The following is a 25,850-nucleotide window of genomic DNA, read 5'->3' on the forward strand; positions in this document are numbered from 1 at the left end:
AAATTATGTCATTTGTAGCACCTATGGCAGCAAACCTGATACAGAGACAGGTCAGAAATATCAGACAAAACCTAGCTGTTGTTATGGACATGGCATTAAGAGAATCAATTCCTGCTGCTGCTGCTGCTGCTGCTGCTAAGTTGCTTCAGTCGTGTCCGACTCTGTGCAACCCCATGGACTGCAGCCCACCAGGCTCCCCCGTCCCTGGGATTCTCCAGGCAAGAACACCGGAGTGGGTTGCCATTTCTTTCTCTAATGCATGAAAGTGAAAAGTGAAAGTGAAGTCGCTCAGTCATGTGCAACTCTTAGCGACCCCATGGACTGCAGCCCACCAGGCTCCTCCGTCCATGGGATTTCCCAGGCAAGAGTACTGGAGTGGGGTGCCATTTCCTTCTCCAATCAATTCCTAGGCAGATTGATAAGAAGTCCAGGGTCCCCAAGGAGGAGAAAGGGGTCTGGGGGTCTCAAAGTGGAGATAGGGGTCTGGAATTCTCAAGAAGGAGGAAGGGACAAACTTTTTTGTCTACATTCCTTTGTCTTAGTCAATTACACAACTCAGTTTAAACTCTGTACTAGGGATTATACAACAATGTATCTTGCTTGAGGACAGTTTCTCCTTCCTGAAACCTTCTGACTAATCCTGATATTTTAGAATGTATATTATGGGAGTGGGTCTGGTGGGATCTTTCTATTGTTAAATTCTAATCTTGTTATCCTAACACGTAAATTGTGGAAGTGGGTCTGGTAAAATTTTCACAAACTTGAGACATTCTTCTGATTCATTGTAATAACTAATTAAAAGGTATATAACTCCATTGCTAACACTAGCAAGGGGATACTCTTTCTGCCCTTTTCTGATGTCTATGTCAGAAGCTTTCTCTATCTCCTTTATACTTTAACAAAACTTTATTACACAAAAGCTCTGAGTTATCAAGCCTCATCTCTGGACCCAGATTGAATTCTTCTCCTCCAGAGGCCAAGAATCCAGGTGTCTTTCATGGTTCAGCAACAACCTTTCAGCACCTCATTTTGGATCAGTGAACATTCTGGCGTTCAAGGACTTTCTTTGCATTTTTCTTCCATATGAACACAGAGATTATGTAGAAATTGTGATTGTCATACTTTGAAACAATAAAGAAGCAGATTATAAAGGGCATGATTTTACATTTTTGACACATTGGACCAAATGTATAAGATAAAATGTGCCAAAGGTCACCTCAACAATACATCTAATTCTTTAAAGCAAGTCTAGCAAATTGCAAGCTATTGACTAGAAAACTAAATGAAACTAAAAATAAGCAAAAACTCCAAATCAGCCTAAATTTCACAGGAAATTTGTAGGGCTAAAGTAACAGGAAGTTGAAATCATCCATGAATGGTCACCTGAGAAGGACACTTGCTTTGGACACATTTTTCAGTTTTAGATCACACCCATCATAGCTTTTGAAATTTCACACTTACTCATACAGATACAGCACATTAGCTGTAGCCAAACTGAACAAACACATTCTGACTGTTCTAAATCAATACTTGATTTCCAATTTTTTTTGTTATAGGAATGAAAATTTTCCTATGCACATAGCTTAAAATTTTTTCCTGATTGGTTTCATTTTGTGTGTGTGTGTGTTTGATTTAGCCAGCTCATTTTCTTCAGATTTATTTTCACCAGTTACATAGCAAGTTTTAAAAGTTATATAGCTACTAATCAATAGAATAAAATATTGTGGATCATTCTTATACCACTGTGTAAATGGTGGGTAAAAGAAGATTTTTTAACAAAGAAAAACAGAGAAATCAAAACAGAGAGAAACAAGAGTGTGCCACAGTTCCAAAGTCTTTATGCTGTACTTAGAGGCTCAGTTGTGTCCAACTCGTGCTACCCTGTGGACAGGAGAGCCTGGCAGCCTACAGTCCATTCTACAGGCAAGAATACTGGCCTGGGTTGCCATGCCCTCCTCCAGGGCATCTTCCCGACCCAGGGATTGAACCCAGGTCTCCCACATTGCAGGTGGATTCTTTACCATCTGAACTACCAGGGAAGCCCAAGGTCTTTATGGACAAGTATTAAATTAATTCATGTATTGCAAAGAGGCTTGGGAATAATTTGTTAGGCACCTTATATGTGGTAAAGCAGTAAACCAAAGGCAGAACTGAGATTTAGGAGGGATATCATATTTTTATTAGACATTTGCAATATTTTGGTAATTATTTAACTTAATAAGTCTTTGTGGGAGTCAAGATCATCTCTCTCCAGAAAAGCTGAACATTCTGGCTTTCTCAGCTTCACTAATCGCCCTATATAGACTTGAGTTTGGTCTCTCTCTTTCTCTCACTCTCTGTCTCTCTTTCTCATGGCTGTGACAACAATTTCTACAAGGCCAAGTTCCCTGTGCAGAAGGTTTTGTGATTTATTTTTTAGTTGGGAGCTCACATTCCTTGAATCTTTGTGGGAATAATTCGAGGCCCGGGCAAAGGATGTGTTCCTTTGAGAGGTTACAAGGCAGACTGTTTTCACAGGCACAACCTTGGTCATAACACTCTGGGAACTGCGGAGAAATCAATTTGACTAGTCCATTAAATAGCACCTTAAATAGGCTTGTATTTAAAGAGTCATTAGCATGTCTTTTTGGCATGTGTGGTGCTAGCTGGTGAACACTATTAAAGGCCTAGAATTAGGCTTGTTTCATAGTGTTCAGAGGTAAGAATGAAAAATATTGGGCAAAGGGGAGCTATGATTGCCAACATGCACTTTCTGATTTTTAATCACATTTAATGTCTAGTTGAAGTCTTCTGCTACTCTTAAGAGTAATTTTTTCCTTCAGTGTAACTTTTCAAATTGAAGCAAATGTAATCTCTAATTGAAGGTATTTGGACATCGATTGTGATTCAGAAACCATAAATTCAAATTTCCTCCTTTTTTTGAGAAATACTTTTTTGGTAAACATATGTGAGACTGTATTGTGGATATTTGCTTATGAATGGAGTTGATGGGTCATGTGGTGTCCTAAGGAAGACGCTTTCCAAAATGGTTGCATCAATTTACATCCCAAGCAATCTATGATATCCCAGTACACTGTATCTCTAGGAACATTTAAACTTGCAATCTTTATCATTTTAGCCATTCTCATGAGTAGTATTGTCTCAATGTGATTTTAATTTGCATTTTCCTGATGAGTTTGAGCAGCCTTAATATGTCTATTAACCTTTTGGATAACTTCAGTTATAAAGTGTTTAATTATTTTTTTGCCTATTTTTCATTGGTTATCAGTATTTTTATTGATTTGGTAGGAGTTCTTTATATATACTGAATACACATTTTCTCTTGATTAAATATGTATTATGTAAAATTGCCAATTTCTTGCAACTCGATTTTGATCAACAAAATTTTAAATTTTATTTTAGTAAATTTTTTTCATATAGCTTTTAAGCTAAAAATTTTTTAGGTTAGTAGTTAAGAAATCTTTGTCTATCTCAAATCTTGAATATATTTTCTCACAATCTACCAACTGATTTTGTGTAGGTCATAATGGAGACATTAAGATTCATTTTATTCCATATATAAATCCAGTTGACTCAGAATTAGGACCAGTTTTTTAATAAAACCAACATTCTATATTACTCTTCAGTGTTATTGTTATGTTAAATCAAATTTTAATGCCCTGTTTGTGCTGTTCTATTACATGGAAAAACAGACTGGTTCCAAATTGGGAAAGGAACACATCAAGGCTGTATATTGTCACCCTGCTTATTTAACTTATATGCAGAGTACATCATGCGAAATTCTGGACTGGATGAAGCACAAGCTGGAATCAAGATTGCAGGGAGAAACATCAATAACCTCAGATATGCAGATGACACCGCCTTAATGGCAGAAAGCGAAGACGAATTAAAGAGCTTCTTGGTGAAAGTGAAAGAGGAGAGTGAAAAAGCTGGCTTAAAACTAAACATTCAAAAACTGAAGATCATGGCATCTGGTCCCATCATTCATGGCAAATAGATGGGGAAACAATGGCAACAATGAAAAACTTTATTTACTTGGGCTCCAAAATCACTGCAGATGGTGACTGCAGCCATGAAATCAAAAGACGCTTGCTCCTTGGAAGAAAAACTATGACCAACCTAGACAGCATATTAAAAAGCAGAGATATTACTTTGCCGACAAAGGTCCGTCTAGTCAAAGTTATGGTTTTTCCAGTAGTCATGTATGGATGTGAGAGTTGGACTGTAAATAAAGCTAAACACTGAAGAACTGATGCTTTTGAACTGTGGTGTTGAAGAAGACTCTTGAGAGTCCCTTGGACTGTGAGGAGATCGAACCAGTCAGTCTTGGAGGAATCAGTCCTGGCTGTTCATTGGAATGACTGATGCAAAGCTGAAACTCCAATACTTTGGCCACCTAATGCAAAGAGCTGACTCATTTGAAAAGACCCTGATGCTGGGAAATATTGAAGACAGGAGGAGAAGGGGACAACAGAGGATGAGATGGTTGGATGGCATCATCAATTGGATGGACATGAGTTTGAGCAAGCTCCAGCAGTTGGTGATGGACAGGGAAGCCTAGCATGCTGCAGTCCATGGGGTCAGAAACAGTTGGACACGTCTGGGTGGCTGAACTGCACTGAACTGATTACAAATATAATTTGTATCAATACCACAATGTCCTAATTTTTGGAATGTAATAAACCTTTTCTCTCTCACTATAAGTATTCCATTTTTTTCTTCAAGTTATCTTTGGACTTGCATATATATTTTAGAAGATTTCCCTGGTGGCTTAGACAGTAAAGAATTTGCCTGCAATCCAGGAGACCTGGATTTGATCTCTGCATTAGGAAGATCCCCTGGAGAAGGAAATGGCTATCCACTCCAGTATTCTTGCCTAGATAATTCCAAGGACAGAGGAGCCTGGAACACGACAGTCCATGGGGTCCCAAAGAATTGGACATGACTGAGAAACTCACACATGTGCACACACACACACACACATATCTTAGATCACCTTTTCAATTATTGATACAAACTACCTGTAGGAATTTTACTGGGGATTATTTTGAATCTTTAGATCAATTTTGTTAGAATAGACATCTTTATAATAATGAGTCTTCCAATAATCAACATGTTAAATTTTTATTGATGTGAGTCTTTTTAACTTTATCTCAATAGTATATACTTTTCTATATAAAAATCTCACATCAGGACTTCCCTGGTGGTCCAGTGGAGAAGAATCTGCCTTGCGATGCAGGGGATGTGGACTGAGCCTTGTTCGGGGAACTAAGATTCTACATGCCATAGAGCAACTAAGCCACAAGCCACATGCCACACGCCACACGCCACACACCACACACCACACACAACTACTGAACCCGCACACTGTGACTAGAGTCTGCACCCTGCAACAAAAGATCCAGCATGATGAACCAAAGATCCTGTGTGCTGCCACTAAAGCACTGAGGCAACCCAAAAAATGTCTAACATCTTTTGTTAGAGTTATTACTATGTATTTGTTATTTTCTGAGGCCATTATTGCAAAAATCAGGCAAATTGAAGAAAGTAGGGGAAACCACTGGACCATTCAGGTATGACCTAAATCAAATCCTTATGATTATACAGTGGAAGTGACAATAGATTTAAGGGATTAGATCTGATAGAGAGAGTGTCTGAAGAACTATGGATGGAGGTTCATAACATGGTATAGGAGGGGGTGAGCAAAACCATCCCCAAGTAAAAGAAATGCAAAAAGGCAAAATGATCGTTTGAGGAGGGCTTACAAATATCTGAGGAAAGAAGAAAAGAGAGATGCAAAGGAGAAAAAAAAAAGATATATCCATCTGAATGCAGAGTTCCAAAGAATAACAAGGAGACAAGAAAGCCTTCCTCAGTGATCAATGTAAAGAAATAAAGGAAAACAATAGAATGGGAAAGACTAGAGATCTCTTCAAGAAAATTAGAGACGCCAAGGGAACATTTCATGCAAAGATGTGCATGATAAGAACAGAAATGATATAGACATAACAGAGGCAGAAGATATGAAGAGGTGGCAAGAATACACAGAACTACACAAAAAAGATTTTAAATGACCCAGATAACCACAATGGCGTGATCACTCACCTAGAGGCAGATATCCTGGAACACAAAGTCAAGTGCGCCTTAGGAAGCAACACTATGAAGAAAAGCTAGTGGAGGTGATGGAATTCCAGTTGAGCTATTTCATATCCTAAAAGATGATGCTGTGAAAGTGCTGCATGCAATATACCAGCAAATTTGGAAAATTCAGCAGTGGCCACAGGACTGGAAAAGTCAGTTTTCATTCCAGTCACAAATAAAGGCAATGCCAAAGAATGTTCAAACTACTGCACACTTGCACTCACCTCATACACTACCAAAGTAATGCTCAAAATTCTCCAAGCTAGACTTCAACAGTACATGAACCAAGAACTTCCAGATGCTCAAGCTGGATTTAGAAAAGGTAGAGGAACCAGAGATCAAATTGCCAACCTCTGTTGAATCATAAAAAAGCAAGAGAATTCCAGAAAAGCTTCTACTTCTGCTTCACTGACTACACTATAACCTTGACTGTTCTGATCAAAACAAACTGTGGAAAAATCTTAGAGATGGGAATACCAGGCTACCTTACCTGCCTCCCTAGAAATTTGTATAGAGGTCAAGAAGCAACAGTTAGAATCGGACATGAAACAACAGACTGGTTCCAAATTGGGAAAGGAGTACGTCAAGGCTGTATATTGTCACCTTGCTTATTTAACTTAGTTCATTTCAGTTACTCAGTCATGTCTGAGTCTTTGCAATCCCATGGACTGCAGCATGACAGGCTTCTTTTTCCATCACCAACTGCTGGAGCTTGCTCAAACTCATGTCCATCGAGTCGGTAATGCCATCCAACCATCTCATCCTCTGTCAGTCCCTTCTCCTTCTGCCATCAGTCTTTCCCAGCATCAGGATCTTTCCTAGTGAGTCAATTCTTCACATCAGGTGGCCAGTGTATTGGAGCTTCAGCTTCAGCATCAGTCCTTCCAGTGAATATTCAGGATTGGTTTTCCTTAGGATGGACTGGTTTGATTTCCTTGAAGTCCAAGGGACTCTCAAGAGTCTTCTCCAACACCAGAGTTCAAAAGCATTGACTCTTCAACACTCAGCTTTCTGTATAGTCCAATTCTCACATCCATACACGAATACTGGAAAAACCATAGCTTTGACTAGATGTACCTTTGTCAGCAACATAATGTCTCTGCTTTTTAATATGCTGTCTAGGTTGGTCATAGCTTTTCTTCCAAGGAGAAAGTGCCTTTTAACTTCATAGCTGAAGTCACCATCTGCAGTGATTTTGGAGCGCCCCCAAAATAAAGTTTCTCCCTGTTTCTATTATTTCCCCATCTATTTAACTTATGCAGAGTGAAAAACTAAAAGTGAAAGTCACTCAGTCATGTCCAATTCTTGCAACCCCATGGACTATATAGTCCATGGAATTCTCTAGGCTAGAATACTGGAGTGGGTAGTCTTTCCCTTCTCCAGGGTATCTCCCAACCCAGGGACCAAACCCAGGTCTCCCGCATTGCAGGCAGCTTCTTTTCCAGCTGAGACTCAAGGGAAGCCCAAGAATATTGGAGTGGGGACCCCATCCCTTCTCCAGTGGATCTTCCTAACCCAGGAATCGAATCAGGATCTCCTGCATGGTAGGCAGATTCTTTACCAACTGAGCTATCAGGGAAACCCAGTATGGAGCCCTATATGTGAAATGCCAGACTAGATGAAGCACAAGCTGGAATCAAGGTTGCCAGGAGAAATATCAGTAACCTCTGATATGCAGATGACACCACACTTATGGCAGAAAATCAAGAGGAACTAAAAAACCTCTTGATGAAAGTGAAAGAGGAGAATTGAAAAGCTAGCTTAAAACTCAACATTCAAGAAACAAAGATCATGGCATCTGGTCCCATCATTTAATGGCAAAAAAATAGAGAAACAATGGAAACAATCACAGACTTTATTTTCTTGGGCTCCAAAATCACTGTAGTTGGTGACTGAAGCCATGAAATTAAAATATGCTTGCTCTTTGGAAGAAAAACTATGATCAACATAGACAGCATATTAACAAGCAGAGACACTACTTTGCAGATAAAAGTCCTAATCAAAGCTATGGTTTTTCCAGTATTCATATATGAATGTGAGAGTTGGACCTTAAAGAAAGCTAAGCACTGAAGAATTGACGTTTTTGAACTCTAGTGTTGGAGAAGGCTCTTGAGTCCTTTGGACCGCAAAGAGATCCAACCAGTCAATCCTAAAGGAAATCAGTCCTGAATATTTATTGGAAGGACTGATGCTGAAAATGAAGTTCCAGTTCTATGGCCACCTGATGGGGAAAATTGACTCATTGGAAACGACCCTAATCCTGGGCAAGACGGAAAGCAGGAGGAGAAGGGGACAACAGGGGATGAAGTTGCTGGATGGCATCACCAACTCAATGGGCATGAGTTTGAGCAAGATCTGGGAGTTTTTGATGGACACAGAAGCCTAGCAAGCTGCAATCCATGCTGTCACAAAGAGTTGGACATGACTGAATGACTAAACTGAACTGAAACTCGGGCACTGTGAATAAAACATATTTTTTAAATGTTGTTTTCGAAATGAAAGAGAGCTATCATGATAGGTAACAGTAGTAGGAACTATGAACTGGGTGTGTAGACAGAGAGGCACCTAGCAAAGTTTGTTTGTTAAAATACCTCTCTATCTTATTGTCTCTGAAGGACTCAGAGTTAGTCCTGAGTTTATTTAGGAGTTTATTTACCAAACATTTGCTTTTCCATCTCCATGTCAATTGTCTTCCTCCACTTGAACTCACAAACAACTATTTCCACCATACTCTTTTGTCTTTAGTTGAAGACTACATATCTGGTTAGGGCTTTGGCCCTTTTGACAAGTTACTTGGTCTTTTGGGGTTCATCCAGTATGCTAAGTCGCTTCAGTCGTGTCCGACTCTGTGCGACCCCATAGACAGCAGCCCACCAGGCTTCCCCGTCCCTGGGGTTCTCCAGGCAAGAACACTGGAGTGGGTTGCCATTTCCTTCTCCAATGCATGAAAGTGAAAAGTGAAAGTGAAGTCGCTCAGTTGTGTCCGACCTTCAGCGACCCCATGGACTGCAGCCTTCCAGGCTCCTCCATCCATGGGATTTTCTAGGCACGAATACTGGAGTGGGTTGCCATTGCCTTCTCCATTTTTCAGGTATACTTGCTATTAAATTGACTTTTCTCTTTTTAATCTGCCTTATATTTGTGAGAACCTAGAAAGGTAGAGGAAAATTCCTTTCTCTTTGACTGCCTTTTTTCAGACAAAGAACATTTCCTTCCAATACCTAGATTGCTAAAAACTTTTATTTTTAAATAGTATTGAATTACTTGAAATTATTTTTCTGCTTCTGTTAGTGTAGTTGTGTATTTTTGCTTATTCATTAATGTGGTAAATTGCTTTTTCACAATGTTAAACCAACACTTCTTTATTAGCAAAAATTGTACATTTTTTTAATGTATCACCCCTTAATATAGTACTGGATTTAGTTTGCTAACATTTTGCTTAGAATTTTTATATTTATGTTAATGAGAGAGATAAATTATACATATTTATAATATTTCAAATATTGATGCCAAGATAATCTGATTTAGTATAATAGGTTAGGGGTATTTATTTTTCTTCATCTTACTTTCTAGAATATTTTGAGTAAATTGTATTTATATGTTATTCAGTGTTTGCAATATTTCACCAGTGTCATGGAGTTTTGGTTAGGAAGTTTTTAAATTAAGGATTTGAGTGCTGAAATGGATATGACACTCTATTTTTCTCATCAGTTATAGCAAACCTTCTATTTTCTAGACATTTGTCAAATTCACATAAAGTTTCAAAATCTTTGGCTTAAAGACATTTATTACATTCTATTATTACCTATGCAGTGCCAACAAAGTTTGAAATTATACTACTTTTTTATTCATTGTATTGGTTATGTAGGCCTTTGTCTTGTTGTTTCTGTTAAGTCACTAAGAGGTGTCCAACTCTTTGCAACCCCATGTACTGAAGCACCATAGGCTTCCCTGTCCTTCACTATCTCCTAGAGTTTGACCTTACTCATGTCCATTGAGTTGGTGATGTCATCCAACCATTTCATACTCCATCGCCCCCTACTTTTCCTGCCCTCAATCTTTCCCAGCAGCAGTCCTTTCCAATGAGTCAGCTCTTCGAATCAGGTGGCCAAAGTATTGGAACTTCAGTTTCAGCATCAGCCCTTCTAATGAATATTCAGGGTTGATATCCTTTAGGATGTCCTTGCAGTCCAAGGGACTCTCAAGAGTCTTCTCCAACACCACAGTTCAAAAGCACCAATTCTTCAGCACTCAGCTTTCTTTATGGTCCAACTCTCACATCCATGTATGAATACTGGAAAAACAATAGCTTTGACTATTCAGAACTTTGTTGGCAATGTGATATCTCTGTTTTTTAATATGCTGTCTAGATTGGTCATAGTTTTTCTTCCAAGGAGCAAGTGTCTTTTAATATCATAGCTACAGTCACCATCTACAGTAATTTTGAAACCCAAGAAAATAAAATCTGTCACTGTTTTCACTTTTCCCTCTTCTTTTTGCATGAAGTGATGGGACCAGATTGTCTTGTTAGGGGTTTACAAAATGCATTTATCTGAGCTTAACTGATAAAAATATACTCTTTGTGATTTTAAAGCTTTGATATTTATTGCTACTTATTTTATGGAATGTGCATGTATGCTCAGTCACTCAGTTGTGTCTGACTCTTTGTGACCACATGGCCATGCGATTTTCCAGGTAAGAATGCTGGGATGGGTTTCCATTTTCTTCTCCAGGGGATCTTCCAGACCCAGGGATTGAACCAGCATCTCCTGTAACTTCTATATTGGCAGGCAGATTGTTCACCACTGAACCACATAAGAAACCAAATATCATTAAATTTAATATATGTGTAAGGCAATGGCACCCCACTCCAGTACTCTTGCCTGCAAAATCCCATGGATGGAGGAGCCTGGTAGGCTGTAGTCCATGGGGTCGCTAGGAGTCGGACACGAATGAGCGACTTCATTTTCACTTTTCACTTTCATGCATTGGAGAAGGAAATGGCAACCCACTCTGGTGTTCTTGCCTGGAGAATCCCAGGGACGGGGGAGCCTGGTGTGCTGCCATCTATGGGGTCACACAGAGTCGGACACGACTGAAGCGACTTAGCAACAGCAGCATACCTCATTTAGGACTTTCCTGGTGGCTCAGACAATAGCGTGTCTGCCTTCAATGTGGGAGACCCAGGTTCAATCGCTGGGTCAGAAAGATCTCCTGGAGAAGGAAATGGCAACCCATTCCAGTATTCTTGTCTTAAAAATCCCATGGATGGAGGAGCCTGGCAGGTGACAGTCCACGGGGTTGCAAAGAGTTGGACACGACTGAACGATTTCACTTTCACTTTTCATACCTCATTTAAACTCATAAAGAATATGCAATCTTCAGTGTACAGAAACAATTTTCATATTCAATATCTTTATTGATTTTCTGCCTACTTGACTCATAGAAAGATGTTTTACAATTTCTAACCTTAATCATAGATTTCTCTATTTCTCCTTTTAGTTCTTTTTTTTATATATAGTGCAGCTATAATTGGGTATACATACATCTAGATTGTTACATTAGAAAACAGATATTTTCATCTTTTGAATTGTCATAAGGATGCATGGGAAACATAGAAGAGAATTTGAGGAAAAATTAAAGCAATATAAGAAGAGGTGCAATTTCATTGAAATATATGGCAAAAGATTTTGAGCAATTTCTTAGATGGGAAGATGGAAAATGGCAAGAGTATATCAGAACCAGAACTTTACGATGTATAAGACATTCATAATTATATAACTGTTTTCTGCATAGCAGGATACATATAGATTCTATTCCATAGTGTTAGTGTGAAAGTGAAAGTGAAGTCGCTCAGTTGTGCCCGACTCTTTGCGACCCCGTGGACTGCAGCCTACCAGGCTCCTCTGTCCATGGGATTCTCCAGGCAAGAATACTGGAGTGGGTTGCCATTTCCTTCTCCAGGGGATCTTCCTGACCCAGGGATCGAACCCAGATCTCCCACATTGCAGGCATACGCTTTAACCTCTGAGCCACCAGGGAAGCTCAGTGTTAGTGTAGTCATTCACAAATAATCACTTCACTACGTTCTTAAGTTAAAAATTAATGAACCAAACTAGACAAATGGGGTTAGGGCAGAAAGGACACACAATGTTTGAAAAATACTACTTTGAGTGACTGCTATATACTAAAAACAAAAAGAACTATACACAAATTCAATAACATCAATGTGATATACACTAACATTTGTCATCACATTTTTTTTTTACAGATGGTAAAACATAGCTTAATTTTGAGTTATGAGAAGCAAATCATAACTCTTGCAAGAGGAGAAATTATTTAGAAAACCTCAGTTAGAAACTGAGTGATGAGGCCAAAAAAGGTATCCACTGGATTTGACAAAGGCAAGAATTGTTTCAGTGGTGGAGTGGGGGAAAGTACACATACAGTTGAAGAGTGAATAACAGATGCAGAAATGGAAACATTGAGATGAGTCAAGAGGCTCAAGAAACTTGAAAAGAAAATGAAGGGAAAGGTAGTGTAAAAACTAGAGGGTGACACAGAATTAAGGGAAAATTTTGTTTTCTTTCTAATTGGGGGACTCAGTTGTATATGTACATATATATTGTTGTTTAGTCTCTAAGTCCTGTCCGACTCTTTTGTGACCCCATGTACTGTAGCCTGCCAGGTTCCTCCATCCATGGGATTTTCCAGGCAAGAATACTGGAGTGGGTTATCATTTCCTTTGTCCAGGGGACCTTCCCAACCCAGGGATTGAACATGTGTCTCCTGCATTGGAAAGCAGATTCTTTCCCACTGAGCCACCAGGGAAGCCCCTTATTTTGGAATATAAGAAAGCAATTTTATTAATAGTTTATTTCTAGAGTACAGGGTTTTTTTCCCCTAAACTTGTGAAATGAGAGGATGTACACTTAGATTTTTATCCTATGTTTCAGAAAGCTGATCCAAAATATAGCAGTGTCAGAATTCAAACCTAGGTTTCTCTTAACCTAAAACTGATTTCACACTACCACATCCCCTTACAATGATGATCAGATTCTCAACTCAGACATTTAAATTCTGATATTTAAAAGGGATCTTAGAACTTGAGCTGCTTAAAATGTTTTTTTTTTTCCTTTTGCTATTAAACTAATACTTTGCTATTAATTCACTATCATCAGTCACTGTCTGAACATGCTGACTTTCTTCTATAACATATCCAATCCCTACTAGAATATTTAAACAAGTAAGGTTCTGTTTTAAATTTTCATTCAATGTGATCATTGTGATGCAGTTAACCAAAACTATGAGACCTAGTCATTGATGGCTTGGTACTCTGATGACAGTGCAAATTCTGCCACAAAATTGCAATTGGGGCAATAGAATACAGGATATGATGCATATACACATGAAATGCCTTCAACCAGACTATAAAAAATTCATGAAAAGTAATCATAGAAAGACTATCCCATAAATTTTTTTATAAGTTTCTGTTATCATCAAGTTAGTAATTGAAACTGTATTCCAGTTAGAATTGTAAATCTTACTAACCGATTTCTCACTCACTTGGGTTTATAAGGAAAAATGTCTATATTTAAAAAATTTTTCATTGTACTTAATACAACTCAGAGAAATGTACTTCCTTTTTAGAAGAGTATTCTATTTAGGGTAAAAGACTAAAATAAGGAAAAATTATTGGCTGAATGCTTTGAGATACTTTAAATGTTCCCATAAAGCAAGGTGATTGACCAGAATTGATTTGAAAAAAGTGGCCTAAAAAAAGTTTACTTGTATTACATGATTCATGGGTTATTTTTTTATCATTTGTTAATAGATTAAGTTCTATATATTTAATTTTTTGCTCGAAACTGTCATATATTTCTTTATCCACATATAATTTAACAACATCCATTGTTGTGTGTGGATCACAACAAACTGTGGAAAATTTTTCAAGAGATGGAAATACCAGACCATCTTACCTGCCTTCTGAGAAACCTGTATGCAAGTCAAGAAGCAACAGTTAGAATCAGACATGGAATAATGAAGTTTCCAAATTGGGAAAGGAGTACTTCAAGACTATAAACCCTGCTTATTATATACAGAGCACCTCATGCAAAATGCTGGACTGGATGAAGCACAAGCTGGAATTAAGATTGCCAGGAGACATATCAATAACCTCAGATATGCAGATGACACCACCCCTATGGCAGAAAGAGAAGAGGAACTAAAGAGCCTCTTGATGAGGGTGAAAGAGGAGAGTGAAAAAGCTGGCTTAAAACTCAACATTCAAAAAACTAAGATATTGGTATCTGGTCTCTTCATTTCATGGCAAATAGATGGGGAAACAATGAAAACAGTGACAAACTTTATTTTCTTGGGCCCCAAAATCACTGTAGTTGGTGACTGCAGCCATGAAATTAAAAGATGCTTGGTTCTTGAAAGAAAAGCAATGGAAAAACCTAGACAGCATATTCAAAAGCAGAGATAACACTTTGCCAACAAAGGTCTGGCTAGCCAAAGCAATGGTTTTTCCAGTATTCATGTATGGATGTGAGAGTTGGACCGTAAAGAAGATTGAATGCCAAAGAATTATACCTTTGAGCTGTGGTGTTGGAGAAGACTATTGAGAATCCCTTGGACTGCAAAGAGATCAAACCCATCAATCCTAAAGGAAATCGACCCTGAATATTTATTGGAAGGACTGATGCTGTAGCTCCAATACTTTGGCCACCTGATGCAAAGAGCTGACTCATATGAAAAGAACCTGATTCTAGGAAAGATTGAAGGCAGAAGGCGAAGGGGGTGACAGAGGAGAAGATGGTTGGATGGCATAACTGACTCGATGGACATGAATTTGAGCAAGCTCCAAGAGATGCTGATAGACAGGGATGCCTGGCATGCTACAGTCTATGGGGTCAAAAAGAGTTGGACACAGCTGAGCAACTGAACAACAAATTTATCAGTGCAAAATTACTAATATTTTATTCAGTTAATAACAGAGTATATTCTTGTATTACAAAATATATTGTCAAACCATAGTATCTCCCTTTTCATTTAAGCTTTAATTTACCTATAGTGTTCCACAATGTAGCAGTGTACAGCTTTGGATCATTGACGTGTTAATGGACTAATTCATCACTGCTTTTTTAGTAACACAGTATTTTACTTTCTGAATCTGTTTTCAGAATTTTGCTAAGTATCAGGCTGGGACTGTAAATTATGCATACATAATTGCTGAACAAACCCAGATCTTGATTTTTGATAAAAAATAATAATTGGTCAGACATATGTCTGAGTCAACTTTAGATAGTCATGCTAACTTCCTGAGGGGAAATAAATTAGCAAATAATCCATTTTATTGGAACTGAGAAGCTGTCTCAAGAATCTGAGACAGGAAGAATATGAAGATCTACTGCTGAACCAAATTAGAAACCTGTATTTAGAAATCCCAGGTAGCATAGTCTATAAAAGTAAACTTAAGAGAAAAGCAAAAAATAAACCAAAGGATAATCAATGAAAAAAATAAAGATCACATAGTCAACTAAAATAACCAAAACTTACTAGCAAGTCAGCCTCTGGAATAATAGGAATGGAATTTTTTGATGAAAGGATTTCTTAAGACACTCTATAGGATTAAGCTTTGAGATAAAGTCCCTCTCTCACACTTGGTAAACCAATGAGAGAAGCCTTCTTGGTGGAATTCAGAGGCATACACCTCAGACAGGAAACAGGTACACTGTTCATATCTGGTAAAACAAAAAGAATTAAACTAAAAAGAGGAAATAGACATGCACAACTTGCTCTTTGTGTAAGGCTTTGTATAAGGCTCTAAGACACCATTCCAGCGAAGGTGTCCCAACCAAGGGCTGTGCACATCCTCATAAATCAGCTAGTACAGAATTGCTTCTGGTTCATTAGGGTCCTGGCTTCTTTCAAATAGCACCTCTCCTGCCTAATGCCAATTACAGTCACAAGTTTGGATTGCTTTCTACAGGAAACCAAAGTTATGGTATAACAAGACTGGGAATAAAGGTAGTTTCTTTCCCATTGCCAACAGATGGATAAGAAAGAGATTAGTAAAAGTATGAAAGTCTGAAAATGATTTCAAGTATGAAGGTATCTGTTTTTCTTTTCTTAATTTAATGCAAGACTTCAGTTCAACAAATACTTGTTGAGTGTATAACTTGTGCTATAATTTTTAGATATGAGTATTCAACAGTAAACAAAAAAGACACTAATCCCTGCATTCATAGTGCTTACATTCTGTTGAACTTGTCTTATTTTAGATCTGTTTTATTCAAGGCTAAAGTTTTTTGAGTTTGTGAGGTTTTTTTTTTAAGCTTTATTTTGATATATTTCACATCCCATACAATTCACCTACATAAAATGTGCAATTCAATATTTTTCAGAACATTTACAGACTTGTGCAAGCATCAGAACAATCTAATTTTAGAACATTTCCATCACTCACCCCTTGAAAGAAACATAATACCCATTAGAAAACACTCCCTTCCCTCCCCATCCCCTTAGCTTAAGGCAACTGGTAATACAGTTTATGCCTCGATAGATTTGCCAATTCTGGATATTTCTTATAAATGAAATCATAAAATATGTGGCTTATTTGACTTAATGTTTTCAAGTTTTATACATATTGTAGCATGTATCAGTACTTAATTCTCATTTGAAGCTATCTGCTTTCACAGTTATTAATTTAAAGTAAGACTTGTCTTAGTTTATGCCCTTTTCAGACTTTCCCAAATTCCATAGAACATTTTCATATTCAATTGAAAATGAAACTTAAACTTGGATGGTTTATTTTAGAACTGAAAAATATTTGAAGATCATCCAGTCAATTTTTAGAGAAATACAAAATCGAAGCAGTTTGCTGGAAACTATCTCTTCCCCCTCCTCTTAACTTTTTATCATAGGGCTTACTTGGTATGGATTTTGAGAGCTTTTTATTTATCTGTAGGATTTTGTAACCTCTTTATTGAAGAAAGAAATTTTGATACTTTTCAGTTTATAGACTATTGGTTTTTCCTATAAAAATCAATTTTTTTGTTTTTGTTCTATAATGCAAATAAAGAAAATATATAAATCAAGCAAATACAATTTTCCTTGATTACAACCTAGAGACCCATTTTATATTAGTCTTACAACAAAGTATTGCAAAATTACTCATCAAATTGTGCTGCCTATAATTTGCACTAGCACTTTCTCTAACTCTCATTTTAGTTGGGCTCCCACTGCATACATTTTTAAAAGGACCACAGCCTGCAAAATAATACTTCTCCATCATCTATATCTGCCTTTTCACCTGTTTTTCTGAACTACATGAAATCATTCAGAATGCTTCTTTTAAAAACTCATAATGAACGGTACTTGATATTATGTCAGCAAATGATTAAATATGTCAGTCTTTTCAGAATCCACACTTTAGCTCATTAGCTTCCAGATGAAATGAATATAGCAGAGTACTAACCAGCACCTACGGAGAAGGCAATAGCACCCCACTCCAGAACTCTTGCCTGGAGAATCCCAGGTATGGGGGAGCCTGGTGGGCTGCCATCTATGGAGTCACACAGAGTCGGACATGACTGAAGTGATGTAGCAGCAGCAGCAACCAGCACCTACCACAGTCAGCCTTTTAAAAGGATTCAGCCTCTACTTACACCTGCATTCCAAAGTAAAAGATCTATTTGAACAATTACTATATCAAATTTCTCAGAAGTTTCTACAGAAATACCTTCAACATTTTCTGAACTTCATTTATCTTATCCTGAAGTTTTCATATGGTTCTTATATTTACATTTATTTCCTATATGGCTTCTGGCATTGCAGCATTTTACTACCATTTGATTTTTTCCAACTGAAACCCTCCCTCTTTTCCCAACAACAACCATTAGAATCCTTAGAGTATTATGCCTTTTGTTTAGAATTCTCTTCTTCTGATTACTGCAGGTATCATGCTCAGAATTTGTATTTCAAAATTATACCTACCTCTACAGAGCACTAATAGGTGCCTACATCAGAATTATTTTGCTCAGAATTATTTTGTAGTGTTCATTTTAACTGACTTCCTATTTTACTGTTGAAGGTAGAACTTGCAAAGTCATATGAATTCCATCTAAATATTCAGGTTCTATTTGATAAATGTAAAATTGTGCAGTAATTTCTTACCTACATAGGAAATCAACTATAGCTATTATCCAAGTTGGTTATTTTTCTGTATTTAATATACTCTTAAATTCTAATATATATCCTAAATACTATTTTTATTAATACTTAAGTTATATATTAAGAACAAGAAAATCTGATGCAGATTGAGAGAAGTAACAGTAAAATAGTATCTCAAAGAGAGACCTGAGAAAAATGTGTCAGAGGGACACTTGACTGCACATTTTGAAAGAGGTATTTCTTCGATGTAGCAAGATTTCTCTGTATCCAGAGACCTCAACTCCACTTTTTCTGCACCCTTTCTATCAAGGACTCATTTTTGCACAAATCTCACCCCTAAGGCATAATGGAGAAGGAGCTGAGGTGCCTAGGCCAGCTGACCTGTCTAGTGCTGAAAGCTTGTAGGCTAGACTCATAGAAAACATTTATTTTACAACACAAGCCTTTTCATTTTGAGTCCAGCAAAAAGCAGCACATAACAATAAAAATCTATTTTGGTTGGCAAGCTGAACATGAATCGAGGATTGTTTGCCTGGCTTCTAACTCATCTTTTCTGCTTTTCTGGAAGGTCCCCTGCCTGTAGTCTCTAGGTGTGCAAAGTGAATACTTGGGCACTTCATGGGGTTGCAAAGAGTCGGAGCAACTTAGTGACTAAACAACAACAACTTTTGTTTCTCAGGTCAGCAATGTTCTAGTTATTCTCTCTCCTTTGTTCCAAAACCCGAGTCCTTCAGCAGACCCTTTAGAAGTTCCCACAAAGATCCTCTAAGTTCTTCAACCTTAAAAAAACTAGAGGTTATAATTTTATAAATAAATGAATTGAATTTTCATGGCTCTTTTGTATTCTTTTTTCAGTCACAGCACAACAATTACACATTTTATTTAAGTTTCTTTAAGGAAATTTTGTATTAATAGTCTACATACTTTAAATTTTATAGTGTATATATAGGAACATATTTATAAAAATATATAGAAATAGAAAATATGTTAGTTGGAAGGACAGTTCTGAAACACCAGATCCTAAATGCTACAAGGCCTCTTATGGACAAAAGTCCCACCTGCTATTTTTCTGGTTACCAATTTTTATGTATTGTGGAAGGGAAAGGGATTTCCCTATCAGTTCAGTTCAGTTCAGTTCAGTCGCTCAGTCATGTCCAACTCTTTGCGACCCCATGAATCGCAGCACGCCAGGCCTCCCTGTCCATCACCAACTCCTGGAGTTTACTCAAACTCATGTCCATCGAGTCAGTGATGCCATGCAGCCATCTCATTCTCTGTCATCCTCTTCTCCTCCTGCCCCCAATCCCTCCCAGCATCAGAGTCTTTTCCAATGAGTCAACTCTTCACACGAGGTGGCAAAAGTATTGGAGTTTCAGCTTCAACATCAGTTCTTCCAATGAACACCCAGACCGATCTCCTTTAGTATGGAATGGTTGGATCTCTTTGCAGTCCAAGGGATTTCCCTATACCACCAGGCAATTCTTGAACATCAGCTATCCTACAATTCAACTCAGTTCTGACAATACCCACCCAGAGATAGCATTAGATTGCATAAAGTTAAGGACTCAGTCATTTAAGACTCCTTCAGAGGATAGCAAGTCCAGATTTGTCATCTGTGCTTCCAACCAATAGCCTACAAATGGGAGGTTCCAATGACTCCCCTCCAGAGATTCAATTAATTTCCTAGAGAGATTCACAGAACCCTCAGAAACATTTTGCTTACTAGATTATTGGTTTATTATAATAGGGCATATTAGTAATTCAGGAACAGCCAGATACAAGAGATGCATAAGGACAAAATATGGGGAAAGGGTGAAGAGTCTCTGCACTCTGCCTAAAACCCTACTGTTCCCAAAACTCCACATGGTCACCAACTCAGAAACTCTCCAAACCCAATTATTTTGGGGTTTTATGGAGATGTCGGGGGACTGTGTAATTTCCTTGATTCTGTCTTGCTGCAGCAAAAATTTGAAGTGATGGATGATGGACCAGTGATACAGCTCAGTTTTATTTAGAAGGCAAAGAAAATACATTCTAGAGGCATGAGGGAAGGTAGACCCAAAAGAAGCGAAGAGAAGAGAAGCCCCTGGCTCAAATTTGGCTCCTCTTTTTATATGGTTTTTCTCCTTCCCTTGAGGCTTCCCTATGTAAATTGGGCTAGCCAGGAGGGCTGTTTGTTTTACCTGAGGTCTTCTCTCTGGTCCTTGGACCTTCCTTTGCTCTATGTTTGTGGGTTTTCCCCTTCATTGTCTTTTAGCCACCACCATTTTGGACTCCTTTTTCCCATTCTAGCTACCTAACATTGGCTTTGTTATATAGGCATGGTTGATTAAATCACTGGCCATTAGCTATTGATTTAAGCTCCAGGCCCACCCCTCTCCCTGTAAATCAGGGGTTGGAACTGAAAATTAAAACATTTTATTCATGGTTGATTCTGCTTGCAACCAGCCCCCATCCTTATGTGCAGTACAAAAGTCATCTCATAAATGTTGAAAAACAAAATTCAACCCAGTAAATTCGGAGATCTATTAGGTGATTCATGAATCAGGCAGCATCCCCTCTAGTAAATAGAAGGGCTTTCTGAGAAGGTGTACAAAATAGAAGGCTTTTATAGGCAAAAGGAGGGTAGGGATGAAGATGCTGGCCAACAACAACAACAAAAGGAAAAAAAGAAAAAAAGGATTGGTTTAATCCAGGCCATCTTCTTGGAGGTGGGGGGAGGAAAAGGAAACAGAACGGGTCCCTATCATGCAGACTACCTACTAGTGTAGATCAGGAAATTTCAGATTAAATGCTTGAAAGGTCAGTTACTGGGATAGGTTGAAACTGAAATCAAATCTTGGTTTGGGGCTTCACTGGTGGCTGATAAAGAATCTGCCTGCAATGCAGGAGACCTAGGTTTGATTTCTGGCTAGGGAAGATCTCCTGGAGAAGGAAATGGCAACCCACTTTAGTATTCTTGCCTGGAGAATTCCATGGACAGAGGAGCTTGGTGGGCTATAGTCCACGGGGTCACAAAGATTCGGACACTGAGCAACTAACACTTTTGCTGCATTGGAGGCAAATGACTCCATTTGGGTCTTATTATTTCCTTTTTAACATGGCAAAAGATACCTTTGTTGTTCTCTCAACCCAGTAAATTCCAAGAGTTTTAGGAGCCCTGTGCCAGAAATGGGGCAAAAATCAAATATGTATTAGTTTTTATAAATACCAATATCATACCTGAAAATTATTGATACCATTAACTTATATTTGAAACGAGTTAGATCAAGTAAATCCTCTCATAAAAAACACAGCAGCTTCCTATCTCCCCTTGGTTTAAAATCTAAAATTCTTACTGTTGCCTATAAAACTCTATATTAAGAGTTGGAAAACTTTTTTGTGAAGGCCTAGACATCAAATATTTTCTGTAGAAGCTACCAAACTTGGCTGTTGTAGCATGAAAACAGTCATAAATAAGGCAGAAACTGAAAAGAGTGTGGCTGCATTACAACAAAACTTTATGGACACTAAAATTTGAATTTCATATGATTTCCAAGCATCATAAAATATAGTTTAATTTTGATATTTTATTCCAAACATTCAAAATTGTAATAACCACTTATAACGGTCCACAAGTCATATAGAAATAGTTGGTGGGTCAAACTTGGGCTGCAATTCCTGCTCTGCATGAGCTACACTCTCACAGATTTCATTCACTCGACTACGTTTCCTCTCCTCATGGACTCTCTGCACCTGACATCCTTGCTCTTCCTTGCACACAATAAGTGCATTCTTACTTCAGTGCTTTTACACAATCTGTGTCCTTTGCCGAGAACACACTTTCTCCTAATCTTTGAATAGCTCATTTCTTTCACTTTTGAAGACTAATTATTCTCTTATCATCCAATGCCAAACATCTTTTTCTACACTATTACTCTTTATCCTCATGCAAGTACCTCAGTTTTCATTTAATACTTATTACTCCAGTATTCTTGCCTGGAGAATCCCATGGACAGAGGAGCATGGCGGACTGAGGTCCATGGGGTCAGAAAGAGTCAGACACGACTGAAGCTACTAGCACAGCACAGCTCAGCACCCACTGAATCATATGTTTTGTTTATTTTCTGTTTATTCTTTTTTTTCTCACTAGAATGTAAGCTTTGAGAGGGAAGAGACTTGGCTTTCTCCACTGTTTCATCCAGAATAATGCTTGGCACAAAATATGCACACCAATGAATACTTCTCTGTGAATGGATTGTTGTTATTACCAAAATTCTTCTTTATTCTCTTCATCTCAACTATCATTTTGAAGTTCCGTGTGACTGGAGCTAATACCAATCTGTGAATTCTCAACATTTGAGAGTTTCTTTGAAAAATGTTGCTCAGTGGTGTCCAACTCTTTGTGACCTTATGGACTGTAGCCTGTCAGGCTCCTCTGTCCATGGAATTCTTCAGGCAAGAATACTGGAGTGGGTTGCCATGTCCTTCTCCAGGGGATCTTCCCAGTCCAGGGCCTGAACCTGGGTCTCCCTCATTGCAGGTGGATTCTTTATCATCAGAGCCACCAGGAAGCCCCTACCTTCAATATTTTGTATTGTTCTGCCACATGATTGCTGCACAAATCTCTCTGGTAATGCTGGTCTTTAATCTGCCTGATCTGTGTTTAATACAATTCTCATTATCAATACAATGTTATTATTCTGAAGCTAGGTAATCCTTATGTAATCTTTCTATCTCTCATGGCTTGTAGAGGGTACTGCAGTGCCCTGGTTAGCTGTCCTATAGTGCTCTGGTTAGCTGTCCTATAGTGCCCTAACACAAGTGATTCAGCAAGGAGTTCACAGGTGCCCTATATCTTCAGAAAATTGCCCTGAACTGATGGGAACCACTTCAGTAGGTCATAATTCAGGAAATGGCCTACAGTTTATGACTAATAAGGAATAAGCACAAAAGGTTATTCTTTAGGCTCAAGAGGAAATTATTTTAAGGTATAGTTTATGTTCCAGAAACATTACCCTGTGGTTCAGACCAGGGTAAACAGCCTAAGACTTTTCCTAAGACTACATCCTTGCTCATCCCTTTTTCCTTTCAACCCTGCTTCACTCCCTTCCTTTACATTTTTCTGCTATGAATACTTCCTCAGCAAATCACATGCGTCTGCATCTCTACCTCTGGTTCTGCTTCTAGAATAAAGTTCCTACTGTAGTAAACCCATGAACTCTTACCCAATTCCCACTAAGCAGGTGCACCAAAATCAATCCTTAACAAACTCAAAACCATAGCATTATGTAACAGTGATCTTTAGATATCTTACTTTTAGAGTACTAAGTAGGACACCTTCCAGCTACGGATAAGCCTCGGCTAGAATGTAGCAGCATCAAAGATTGATTAAATTATCATATGCAATTTATTAAATACCTCGTGTTTAGCAGTGTGCCAACCAATCTCTCATTAATTGATTTTGCTAAATGAATAACACACTTAAAGTCATATTTAGTAATCTAGACACAGATATACATAAAAAATATCTTTGGGTATGTATACATTCTCAGGTTAGTATACACACATATATTTCCTTGTTCTGTTAGCTAAGTGATCACAGAATCAGTGACACCTCAGTAGCAACAAGCACACCTGGTCCCCAGATCTTGGTTTCTAATGCCATCATCAAATAAAGAAAGTCTGGACTTCATGAGGAAATGGCTAATTCCATGACTGATAACAGGTGGCCTGGAACATTTTGTAGTGTGAAAGTAAAACAACAATAATGAGGTATGTCAAAGCAGCATATGAGACAAATACCAAATGGCCAAAGCTGGAATAATCTGGATGATGGAATAAAAGAATTTTTTATTTTAGCCAAAGTATAAAATAAATATCTATGAATCCGTACTGACATAATGAAATAAATAAATAAGAGAGAACAGACAAATCTCTCCTGCAGAAGAATTTCAAATATTTTATGTAGAATAAAATACTTCAAGGAGACAAAGAATAGCTCTCACCTTTTAGTGGGAGCTACTCATACTGTCTCTTGAGAAGGAAATGGGAACCCACTCCAGCACTCTTGCTTGGAGAATCCCATGGAGGGAGGAGCCTCGTGGGCTACAGTCCATGGGGTCGCTAAAAGTCGGATATGACTGAGCGACTTCACTTCACTTCACTTCACTCATACTGTCATTTTACCAAAGAGCACTGTATGGAAAAAGAGCATAAAATAATTTTATAGTTAAGAAACTTGGCAAACACTGTCTCAGCCAGATGACAAGATTAACATTAGCAGTGCTATGAGTTGACAGTCAGCTTGATATGATACGAAGAGAATAACACTTAATTTCTGTAGTCTCCCCCCTGCCCAAAAAAAAAAAAAAAATCCATAATTCCAGTCTCAAGGGAAAAAAGTCAAATAAATCCAAATTAAGAGTCTACAAAATATCTGACTCCTCAAAACTGCCAAAGGAAATAGGAGACAAGTCTGAGAAATTTTCACAATCAAGAGGAGCTTAAGACATAATAAGTATAATGTGCTATCATGATGGGATTCTGGAACAGAAAAAGGACATTAGGTAAAACTTAGGGAAATATCGGTAAATACGGACTTCAGTTAATAATAATGTATAAATATTGATTAATTAACTGTGATATGTAGCCTACATGTAAGATGTAGAGGAAACTATGTATGGAATATATGGAAATTCTCAAAACTACCTTCACCAACTTTATAAAAATCTAAAATATTAAAGTTTATTTATTTTAAAATATTAAATTTATAACTGCAACTTTAGAATTACACTGTTTAAGAAATTTTAAATTCAAGAAAATGCCTAATCTACAATAGACTGTCTTGAATACATTTTTGATTATTTTTGGAGGAAACCCACTTTGAAGCTTCTAATAGCCTCTTAATAGTATGTGCCTGTGCATAGTTGCTCAATCATGTCCAACACTTTGAGACTCTTTAGGCTGTACTGCACCAGCCTCCTCTGTCCCTGGGATTTTTCAGGCAATAATACTGGAGTAGATTGCTATTTCCCTCCTCCAGGGGATCTTCCAACCCAGAGATCAAGCCTGAGTCTCCTGTGTCTCCTGCATTGCAGGCAGCTTCTTTACCTGCTGAGCCACCACCGGAAAAGCCTATAATATTGTATATGCCTAAAGAATTTAAAATATTTTTGGTATTAAGATCAATTTTTTTTTCATGATAGTGAAATTCTTAATCTTTTCAACAATACTTTGGTATTATTTTTCATATTATCTACAACAAAGTCTTGAAATATTTACTATGATGCAACAAAATTGGGAAAGGAGTACATCAATTCTGGTTAAAAATTGGGAAAGGAGTACATCAAGACTATATTGTCACCCAGCTTAATTAACTTATATTCTGGGTACGTCATGAGAAATGCCAGGCTGGATGAAGCGCAAGCTGTAACCAAGATTGCAGGGAGAAACTTCAGTAACCTCAGATATGCAGATGACATTACCCTATGGGAGAAAGTGAGGAGGAACTAAAAAGCCTCTTGATGAAGGTGAAAAAGGAGAGTGAGAAA

The sequence above is a fragment of the Bos grunniens genome, chromosome 3 (genome assembly GCF_055505025.1).
Source record: "Bos grunniens cultivar Pamir isolate PY7600 chromosome 3, Bosgru_T2T1.0, whole genome shotgun sequence".
Taxonomy (NCBI): Eukaryota; Metazoa; Chordata; class Mammalia; order Artiodactyla; family Bovidae; genus Bos; species Bos grunniens.